Consider the following 11,964-nt stretch of genomic DNA (forward strand, 5'->3'; position numbering starts at 1 on the left):
CTCAGATAAGAGGTGGTGCACAATGTTGAGCAAGGGCACTCTTAAATCACCTCTTCGTTTAGAATAGATATAACTATCCCCCTAGTACAGTATGGTATAGCCAGGCAGGATCTCGCTTAGGTACTAGCTTCGATCAAGAAGTGAAATTGGTGCAACTCAGGCTAACTTTACCAAATGAGCTCGATGGGACCTATGGTCGAGTCTAATCAGATTTTAATTAATTTTAGGCTAATATGAATTAGTTTCCTAATAGGACAAGAACTCGGTGATGAAAATAGATTCTTATCTTATTCGTGTCATCTTCGTAAGGGTGCTATTTTTACCAATGTGCAATCAGAAACGTGTAGTTAACTCACTCAAATTCAACAGAAACCTACTTACAAAAGTTCTAGGGGGGTTTCAAGTTTTTACCTCCCGTACTAGATGGGCGTTGATCGAGTTAAGTCAACTTGGGCCACCGACACCAAACTTGGTGTACGAACCCGAGGAGCTGAGACAGTTATATCCTACTGTCGTCCTCCCCTAATTATGTTATAGTCTGAGCCCTCTCAGATTAATTAAAATTAAATTCTAAATATAAATTAAAAACTTCTAAAAGAAAAAAGTATTATTGATCGATTGTAAAGCTTGCAATAAAGATGCAGAGATAGAGATTTGAACTAAGACTTTGGGCAAGTCGAATTCGTTCCACAGGGACAGTTTGGATTCAAAAACTCATTCGGATAAACACACCAAAACAGAATTGGAAAACAGATTTTTCTTAAAAAACAAAATTGATTTGTTTAAAATAGAGAAGCAATTAACAACTAATTTGTAAATGAAATTGAAACTACAAATAGAGATTGAGGAAATAGGGTGTGGAGAGGTCAATTCAACCTTTGCAATTCATCCAAAATGCTGATTTGTTCTAATTATAACTCGATCCACGTAGCAAGTCATTGCTCGTGGATCGGAAGATAAATCGAGTTAAACATTGATGGTAACCAAAGAGTATTCATGAGAATTCTAACTTCAAACAAGTGTAACTGACTTATACTTCAATTCTTCACATAGCATGATTGTTCTTGAGCTTATCTAAGTAACAATCATCTAAGCTTGATTTGAATGTATAAGCTTGCTAGTCTTGTTCTAAGAGGAATTTCAGAATTAATACATAAAGCAGAAAGAAAGAATTTAAAACAACATAAGTAGGATGAAATTGCTCCGGCATTCTTGACCTCTCTACGGAGAGTCTAGCCGATCATCGCAAGATTCATATTGCAGAAATTAATAACAGAATGAAGAACATGGGTGAAGAAGATGATGATCAATCTAAAATCCTTATTTATAGCTCTCCAACAAATTACAAAGATAAAGAATTGAGCACTCTTGATGTTCTCACTACACTCAAGAGATCTCTCAATAGAAAATTACAGAGAATTAAAGAGAGGAAACTAAAGAAAATTATAGAAGAAAAGAGCCTAAGAGGAACCCAAGAGGGGACCCCTTCTTTGAAATCAACCCTCAAATTTATAATATTCTTATTCGGGTAATCAGGGTGATTTAGCGGATTTTGATTCAAATGACCCAATCAGTTACAACCACCGAAGCTTCTGTAAAAATCTCGAGGATAAATTCCTCGAAATGACCGCGGCGCGGTCTTGGCTAGCCGCGGCGCGGTGACGTGGCACCCAACGATCGATATTTTTCTAGAAACTTCCTTTCGGCCCGCGTATTGTAACCATAATTGTTATTTCTTTTGTTGGTTTCCGAATGTACCTGAAAGCGCCTGAAAGCGCCCTCGATCCGCGGGGTGCGCGGACCCGCTTTTGACCCTTGAGGTTTGGGAGTCGCCACCTAGTTATTTCGGTCTAGGAACCGATCAATGACTCTAAACGGATAAAAGCTAATCTAAAACCAAAAAAAACTGAATTCGGGGATCAAGTTACGGGGTTGGAAGGTGTTAGGCACCAACCCCGCCCGGCCAAAGCCGGTCTCTACTAAATTCCCAAGTAAATTACATTGCTAAAACCTATATAAAAATATAAAATAAAAAAAAATACCTTTCCGATGCAAGGACTTTACTCCCTCAGATCTAACAAAAAAGCTCCTTGTACCGTGCTCCCTTGCTACGTTCTGCTTCCGGATTTGACTTCGGAACTCCGAGGCAAGGTATCTCCTTGTTTTTTTGAATCTGAACTCTTCAAATTCGTTGCGAAGTTGGAGATGTTTTTAGAAGGCTTTTGGGTGTTTTCTAGACTAAAATTGAATGAGGGATGTTAGCTAAGGAGTTGGGACTCCAAAACTAGGGTTTATGGGGGGCTAGGGGAGCTTCTAGACCTACTTCTCTTAGGGTTTATAATTTGATACGAAAATAGGGTGTGAGCACCTCTATTTATAGATGTTTTTAGGGGTTGATTTGGATAGAGTTAGTGTTTAATTAGAGATCTTTTAATTAGAGTTGTGTTTTAATTTGACTTTATTTTAGGTAGAATTGTGTTTTAATTAGAATTGTTTTAGGTAGAATTATTTTTTAAGTTAGAACTCTATTAGATAGAGTTATTAATCAATTATAATTCTATTATGACTTTTGGTCTTATTTGATTGACTTTTAATGTTTTGACTTTAGTCTTAATTGATTGACTTTTAATATCTTGACTTTAGTCTTGCTTAATTGACTTTAATTTTGACTTCAGTCTTACTTGATTGACTTTAATACCTTGACTTTAGTCTTGCTTGATTTACTTTTAATTTTGGAGAACCCCCCTCTATTCCTTCTTTAATTCTTTGGACCCCCAAATGGAGGGGTCCTTAAAGAAATATCCCACGAACCCTCAACAATTTTGCCTGAGAGTCCGATTAATCGATTTTTTAGATTCAAATTTTTAAATTAATTTCATTAATGTTTAAATTTAATTATTTAATGTTTTATTTATTAATTTCGGATTTTTTATCATGAAAATTGTGAAATTACCGTTTTGCCCCCGGAGAGGACTTTTCACATTTTAAGTCGGTTTTTAATGTTCTAGGATGTTTTAGAATCGGTTTTTCGTAAGGAATTCAATGGAAATATTAGTTTTTTTCTTTATGAAATTTTTTGTGTGAAATGGTTGTGAACTTTATGAGGGGCATTTTCGTAATTTTGTCAAATTCTGTTAAAATTGGTGAAATGATTTATTTGGTTCCATTTTGTCATTTTATGTGTTCGAATGGGTTTTCCTAAGCGTAACGTAGGCTCTAAGGTTGTTTTGAGGTTAGGGGTATTTTGGTAATTTGGTATTTTTAGTGATTTTTATCGTGAAGCTTCTTTTTGGTCTGCAAGATGATGATTTCTATGTTTCTGGGGTCGTACTTTCCTAGCGTAGCGTGGTTTCTAAGGTTTTGTCAATTCGAGATACCTTATCTGGATTTCTGAAACAAATCTGGTAACAAAGTAAAGCAATGGAATACACATCCATCATTGGGAATCCTTGCGATCGGGTTGATGAGTTGATTAATCAGGCGGATGCAAAAATGGGGTGTCTACAGATGCCCCTTTTTGGCAGAGGGTTGAAGCAAACTAGATAGCAAATCTATTTTGGTAGATAGTGCGATATCTGAATGCCAAAGCTAGTGACAGTTCATTTTGCAGCCTGATTTAGCAATTCGTCAAGGTGTTCGGATCCTTGAGGGTAAAGCTCTCCCCGAATTAAAAGGTTGTCAGGTCCTTGAGCGCAAACTCTCACTGACGGTGTCAGATCCTTGAATTTTAGAGAATTCTCCCTGACTAAAAAGTGCAAATATGCAAGTGTGTGCACTGTGTGAAACTGAGTAAAACCTGAGCATAAATTTAGCATAATCTGAGAATAAACTGAGCATAATTTGAATATAAACTGAGCATAATTTGAATATAATCTGAACATAGTTCCTGAGAAAACCCTCGGCGGCATCTGAGCATAATTCCGAGAAAACCCTCGGCGGTATCTGAGCATAATTCCGAGAAAACCCTCGGCGGTAACTGAGCATAGTTCCGAGAAAACCCTCGGCGGTATCTGAGCATAGTTCCGAGAAAACCCTCGGCGGTATCTGAGCATAATTCCGAGAAAACCCTCGGCGGTATCTGAGCATAGTTCCGAGAAAACCCTCGGCGGTATCTGAGCATAATTCCGAGAAAACCCTCGGCGGTATCTGAGCATAGTTCCGAGAAAACCCTCGGCGGTATCTGAGCATAATTCCGAGAAAACCCTCGGCGGTATCTGAGCATAGTTCCGAGAAAACCCTCGGCGGTATCTGAGCATAATTCCGAGAAAACCCTCGGCGGTATCTGAGCATAATTCCGAGAAAACCCTCGGCGGTATCTGAGCATAATTCCGAGAAAACCCTCGGCGGTATCTGAGCATAATTCCGAGAAAACCCTCGGCGGTATCTGAGCATAGTTCCGAGAAAACCCTCGGCGGTATCTGAGCATAATTCCGAGAAAACCCTCGGCGGTATCTGAGCATAATTCCGAGAAAACCCTCGGCGGTAACTGAGCATAGTTCCGAGAAAACCCTCGGCGGTATCTGAGCATAGTTCCGAGAAAACCCTCGGCGGTATCTGAGCATAATTCCGAGAAAACCCTCGGCGGTATCTGAGCATAGTTCCGAGAAAACCTCGGCGGTATCTGAGCATAATTCCGAGAAAACCCTCGGCGGTATCTGAGCATAGTTCCGAGAAAACCCTCGGCGGTATCTGAGCATAATTCCGAGAAAACCCCCTCGGCGGTATCTGAGCATAGTTCCGAGAAAACCCTCGCGGTATCTGAGCATAATTCCGAGAAAACCCTCGGCGGTATCTGAGCATAGTTCCGAGAAAACCCTCGGCGGTATCTGAGCATAATTCCGAGAAAACCCTCGGCGGTATCTGAGCATAATTCCGAGAAAACCCTCGGCGGTATCTGAGCATATTTTCGAGATAACCCTTGGCGGAATCCAAGATAACCCTTGGCGGTAACTGAGCAAAATCCAAGATAACCCTTGGCGGAGACTGAGCAAAATCCAAGATAACCCTTGGCGGAATCCAAGATAACCCTTGGTGGAGACTGAGCAAAATCCAAGATAACCCTTGGTGGCAACTGAGCAAAATCCAAGATAACCCTTGGCGGAGACTGAGCAAGATCCAAGATAACCCTTGGCGGAATCCAAGATAACCCTTGGTGGAGACTGAGCAAAATCCAAGATAACCCTTGGCGGAAATTGAGCAAAATCCAAGATAACCCTTGGCGGCATCTGAACAAAATCCAAGTTAACCCTTGGCGGCATCTGAGCAAAACTGACAGAGGAATGAATGAATTTGGGAAAAATGATTGGAACGAACCGGAGAACGAATACTGGAATCTGGAAGAAGATATAATGAATCTGGAAGAGAAATGATCGATTCCAAGAATGATTGGATCTGAAAAGAATCTGGAGAATGAAAGAATGCCATATCTCCTATGTGAGATCCAAAATGCTTTTGTTTGAACCTCAAGGATGTATCAAAAAGTTTTATGAATTTAAAACATGAGTTTTTATTTCTTTTGAACCTCAAAAGTTTTTCGAAAAAGAACTGTTATCAAGAGGGTAACCTTAAGTTTGGGGTTCCTATTATTTTTTAGGATTAACATTGCTCGAAGACAAAATGCCTCTAGTTTGACAATGATATGTGACATTGAAGATAATTGAACACATCATAAAAAAATGCCCCTAGTATAAGGGGGAAAAGTTACATTAACAAAGAAAGAAAATGCCCCTTGTATGAAGGTTTGAAATAATTGATTACCACAAGCGCAATAAAGACTCAACTTTTTAATTTTGATTAATTTTATTAAAGGTTTTGAGTCAGGCTCAAGAGTACAAAATTATTTCCTTTCGAGACTCATCATAGAATTCACCTTTATCTCCCTTGGTTCACTTGGGGAAGTAAACATTTTCAGATCGATCATAGACAAGATACTTGTGGCTTCTGAGTCTATGCCTGGCTTAAGCTAAGTATTGAACTTGGTCATTCGGACTTCTAATGTTTCAGCTCGGACCGCTCTCAGCTTGGGATCTTTTCATATTTTTCTTTGTTGCTCTAACTTTTGCCTAGATTGCCTTTTCAGGTTTTCAATCTAGCGAGCTTGCTCTAGCTTTTGCCTAGATCGCCTTTTCAGGTTTTCGATCTAGCGAGCTTTTCTCTTTTTCTTTGCTCTAATTGTTGCCAAAGTTGTCCTTTCAGATTTTCTACCTTGCGAGCTCGCCTTAATTTTTGCCTAAGTCGCCCTTTTCGGGTTTTCAACTTAGCAGGCTTCATCATTTTTTATCTTTTTATTTTGTCTCTAAACTTCTGGAGTTGCTGCCTGATCATGCTTTGATATCTTCCTTGACTTTTCGCACGGTACTTAGGAGGACTTTTATAGGTAGGCTTGGGACTGGGTATAAAAAGAAAGGGATTTTGAGGCTCAAAAACCCAAATGCCCCTTGTGTGGCATTTCCTTTTAAATTATTTCTTTTTCTTTAAATTTTCTTTCCCACTTTGAATTTCTTTTTCTTTTGAATTTTTTTTTTTTGATATTTTGTGTGGGAAATAGATTTTTTTATTTTGATGTGGTCGGGCCTGAAGTAACTTCTCAGGTTGCCTATGTACCCCAGAATTTTGGGATCAGACCAAGACGTAGTTCGAATTTCCCTCCCCTAGGTTAGGTGATCGAGCTGAGAAAGAAAAAGGCATAATTTTTCTTTTTGAAAAGGCTGCAAAGGGGTTGAGAAAGGAGATATTGAACTGGGTAACAGGTGAATTGATTCGGCCAAAGATGGCCTCCTTAAATGTAGTACCATTTGATCCGGTCAAGGTTGGTTGACTCTGGTAGTTCACTTCCATCATGATCTTGAAGTCTGACGACTTTTCCAGACAGTATTTCCTTAATGAATGAATTTCTCCAATTGGGTTCAGACTTTCTCCTATAGTCGAGGAGTAGTGTTCAATTTTGATAGTTAAATCCTTGACTTGTAAATGATGAGTTTTGACATTTTTGTCAAATGCACGAATGACTTTTCTTAGATAAGCTTGCACATGGTACAGGGCTTTAACTCGTTTTCTTCGATCAAGTTTAATTCTTCCTACTGCTGACGAACCCAGTCTACTTCTGACAACTGACTTTCTAACAGAACCTGAGAGACAAAATCTCCATTTCAATGGCAAGACTGCTTCTATGCCATACACTAAGGAGTAGGGAGTAGCTCCGGTGAAGTATCGAATTGAGGTTCGATATGTCCATAGCGTGAATGATAATTTTTCTGACCAATCTCGATGTGATTGACACATTTTCCTGATGATAGTCTTGAGACTCTTACTAACTGCTTCAACCGTTCCATCGATCTGAGGATGGTAGGGGGATGATTTGTGATTCCGGATCTTCAACTTTAAACACAGAGTAGTGATTTATGCTTGGAAGTACGACCCATTATCAGATATCGATTCAAAAGGTATCCCCATATCGACTGATAATATATGATTTGCAACTTAAGATGTAGTGAGGATAATACTGATATATTTTATAACATCTTCTTTGATTCCATCGATATAGACGAGTCAATATATAATCCGTGTTAGACAACACCCAAACTTGCACCTAATATATCCTCATAGGCCCACGTGAACAAGTCTTTTGAAATTTCTGAGAAAATTCATTATCCCCTTGTGTTCTTCTAGAGATAAGATAGTTTCTATTTGAATCTCTTTAGGAATTTATTTCTGTTCCGAGGTCAATGACCTTTGCTTTCTTGAGCCCGACTCTTATCTTCTTGTCTTGAAGCTAGATTATTAGTTAATTCGCTAATGCGCTCGAGATATTCAAAAATTTCTTTTGTACGATCAATTCAGAAGGGGCGACAGACACCTCTATAAACTCGACGAACTAACTTGATTCAATAAGAAAGAGTAGACTCAATCTAAGGAAGACATGACCTTGCTAGAAAAAAAAGACTCGAGCTAACCCAAATGACCCATGAAAACTCAAGACTACCCAAAACGGGCTTGATGATAACTGAGACATTGCTTACAACCGGTAGGATTGAAGCACTATGATTTTCAAAGAACAATTGGATGATGTTGAGAAATTTTGAGGTCATTTCTGACTGTTGACTTGATATTGACGTTTACTCTAACTGACCGGATTTACAACCCTAGCTAGAAGATGGACGATTGAGCTTAGATACAATGATAACCCTTAAACCTCTTTGAAGGTGAATTTAACCAATTTCAGTGTCACCCCCTTGATAACATTTTAAATGAATCCTGAGATTTTATAGAATTTTGTGCACCAATCCGTTAAAAAATTCATCCATTCAATGATTATTCAGAAGAAAAATAATTATGTTGCACTCTTGAAAAATATTGGAAAATAATGTTTTTATTTCACAAATCTGATTATTTTTTGCAACATTTTTTGGTAGTTTTCCACGGTCCATAAAAACTTTTCATGCAAAAATAGATCTTTTGCAAATTTTTCCTTTTTTTTCTTTTCTTTTGGAAAATATTTTCTTCTGGAAAACATTTTTCTTTTAGAAAACATTTTTTTCTTAGAAAACATTTTTTCTAGAGAATAACACTTTTTCTGGAAAACACTTCTTTTGGAAAATATTTTATTCTGGAAAATATATTTTCTGAAAAATGTTTCTTCTAAAGAAGCCTTCTTTTGGAAAATAATCTCTTTTTTTTTTTTTGAAAAATATTTTCTTTTTCTTCTTTGAAAATTCGATTTCCATTTTGATTTAACTGGCCCGGTCCATCATGATTGTTGGATCGGGATGGACTGGGTCATTATTGTAAAAGAATGGATTTTTTTATTGGATCGGTGCACCCATTTTACTTTTCAAAAGCAACATTTTTATCCTTGAGATCAATTATGCACTCGGATCTCATCATTCACATCACTTACATACATTCATCAATCAACGGACTCCATTCAATAAACAACCCGGGAACACCCACGATAAGTTCGAGTCGTGACCTATGGGGAAGGTTTCTAGACTCTAGGCTTACTACGTGCAATGCATTTTTATCTGGCCACCCTTGCCCAAGCACACCTATATACCTTTCGATACGTGGTGACTTGGTTTGATATACCGTATAGGTGATAATCTAAAACCTCAATTCACTTCTCTGAAGCCAAAAACAGCCAGTTCGATCTCCAGTTGAGAGGTGGCGCACAATGCTGAGCAAGGGCCCACTTAAATACCTCTCGTCTAGAATAGACGTAGTCTATCCCCCTCGTACAGTAGGGTACAGCGGGGCAAGATCTTGCTTAGGTACCGGTTTTGACCAAGAAGTGCAGTTGATATACTTAGATTACCTTTTATACCTACGGGTACGAGTCAAGAGTTGTAGCTTTCATAAATGGTTTGGCATCCCACGAGGGGACCGACCACGTACTAGTACTACGCTGGCAATCGGGACATGTGACTGTGTGGCTTACAATAGGACAAAGGCTCAGGTCACCCCAGCATGGGTGCATCAATATGTCTCTCAGAATCACCTGATCAGACGGTATTGATGCCCCAGTTCGATATACCCTAAGGTACGTGACTGGAGTTGTGGGTTTCATGAATGACGTCGCATCTCCGAAGAGACCGGGCCACGCACTAGTGCCACGTTGGCTAAATGGGACGTGTAAGTGAGTAAAGCGGTAAACGTGCATGTGGTGTGTGCGAAGTAAGGTGGGGTGTGCCCGGGGCCTTTTCCAAACAAATGGGCCCATGGCCCAATCAAACCAATTAGAACATGAATTATATGGATATAAGCATCATTCAATCACATAAACATTTAATCATGATCAACATTATGACCAACATCAAACATGCATTCCCAATGATATTATGGCACATTAAATAGGCAATTATCATGAATTAATAATATGGTCCGAACCATGGAAATAAGCATGCACATCACCTTCATATACCAATCATGGTAGTTTATAGTCCCGATCATCGCAATATTTTGGATAAATTTTATAGTCCAATCAAGGGTGTTTTGGGGCGACCCGAAATAATTCGAAATTTCTAAGGTATTGAATTGAAGGTATAATGATGATTGATGAGATAATGAGGATGGTTTTGTTCATTTTTTTATTTTTTTATCTTTATTATTTTTTTTTTTAAAATTGAGCCCAATCGAAAGAAAATTAGAAAATGAAATAAAACCATACAACAAGCATATGTTGCTGTTGAAAACATTGAAAAAACATTGATTTGCTTTCCTTTTTTTCCTTTTGTTAAAACTTCTTATTTTGATTTTTCTTTTTTTAAAAAACAAATTAATTTCCCCCCTTTTTATTTTTAGGGAACAAATCGATTTTTTTTTTTTTAAAAAAAACTCAAAATAGTTTTGTAAAACAGATTATACGTTGCTGTCCAAAATCCGACCTCATCCAGCACATGTTGAGATCAGCCTTGCTGTTTTAAAACAGCAGGATAACGTCGAGCTCGCCTCATGACAGCAGCTTGTCGTCGAGATCAGCCGCGGCTTAACGTCGAGATCAATTTATAACAACAGTTTAACGTCGAGATCAACAGTGGCTTAACGTCGAGATCAACAGCAGCATACCGTCGAGATCAACTTATAACAGCAGCTTAACGTCGAGATCAACAGAAACTAATCGTCGAGATCAACTCATGACAGCAGACCAGCGTCGAGATCAACTCATAACAGCGTCGAGATCAACCTATAACAGCGTCGAGATCAGCCTGTAACATGGGATTTTTCGACGAATTGTTCACCATTTCAGTTCCGTCGCGAGAGAAATCTCTTTATGAACTTCTCTAATGGTGATTGGAGACTTTTACTTGAAGAAAGCAACGGGATTTAAAACTTTCCTTGCGCTTGAAATCGAAGTCACACGTTCCCAAATAAGTGAATAATCGATCGTAAAAAAGAAAACCTCACAACGGTTATAATCAACATAGTATTCATCTGGGAAAAACCGTGATGAAGAAAATCAACATCGAACACAGTCACGCGATCTCCAACCTCCAGCAAATCTCGTCCCTTATCAGTCCATTAGTTCACCACTTTCTTGCTCGGTTGCGAAGACAAACCCGAAACAATTATGACTAGATCGTTCGAGCTTCATAAATTAATACATGGAGTTTGGAAACCTCTGGGCAGCAGAACGCTCTGTCGAGATTGGTTAAGCCGAATGGGGAAGAAGACGTTGGAAATAACTTTAAAAGAAAGGTTTTTACTTAAGACACCCCATTTAAAATCGTTGAGTTTTTAAAACTTTCAAAATTTTGTACTCAAGGCACACCAAGAGTAGCTGCTGTTGGCAGAAACTCAAAATTTTTTTTTTTTTTTTTTTTTTTTTTTTTTTTAAACTCTATATGCTGTCAATGGACAGCATGTCTTGCCTAATAAACTAAAATAAAAACGAACACCTACCTAATAAGCGAAAAAACAAATAACTAAAAAAATCTTTTTTTTTTTTTTTTTTTTTTTTTTTTAAGGAAAACGGTCAAATGTTAAATCAAGCACGCACCCAAATTTTCAATCCAAATATACTTGTATATTAAAAAAAATGATGGTCCAAAAATCTCATCCTTAATAAAAGTATTCCTTCGAAATCTCGTATTATTTCGGATCATTCCGAATGGCCCTTGATTAAACCATAAAGATGATATGTCAAATCAAAGTGCTCCAAGTAGAATCAAACAATCAATGACGTACCAACAAGAATAAAAATAATAAAGAAACAATAACATGAAACTAACTAAAAATTAAATAAAATAAGCAAAACAAATAAAACTAGGTTATTGGCAATGTCCCCATACTTGGGGTTTTTCAAGTTTGATCCTCAATGTCCCCAGTGGAGTCGCCACTGAAAGCGCCCTCGATCCGCGGGGTGTGCGGATCCGCTTTTGACCCTTGAGGTTTGGGAGTCGCCACCTAGTTATTTCGGTCTAGGAACCGATCAATGACTCTAAACGGATAAAAGCTAATCTAAAACCAAAA

The sequence above is a fragment of the Akebia trifoliata genome, chromosome 8, assembly GCF_017979445.1.
Source record: "Akebia trifoliata isolate Shusen 1 chromosome 8, ASM1797944v1, whole genome shotgun sequence".
Taxonomy (NCBI): Eukaryota; Viridiplantae; Streptophyta; class Magnoliopsida; order Ranunculales; family Lardizabalaceae; genus Akebia; species Akebia trifoliata.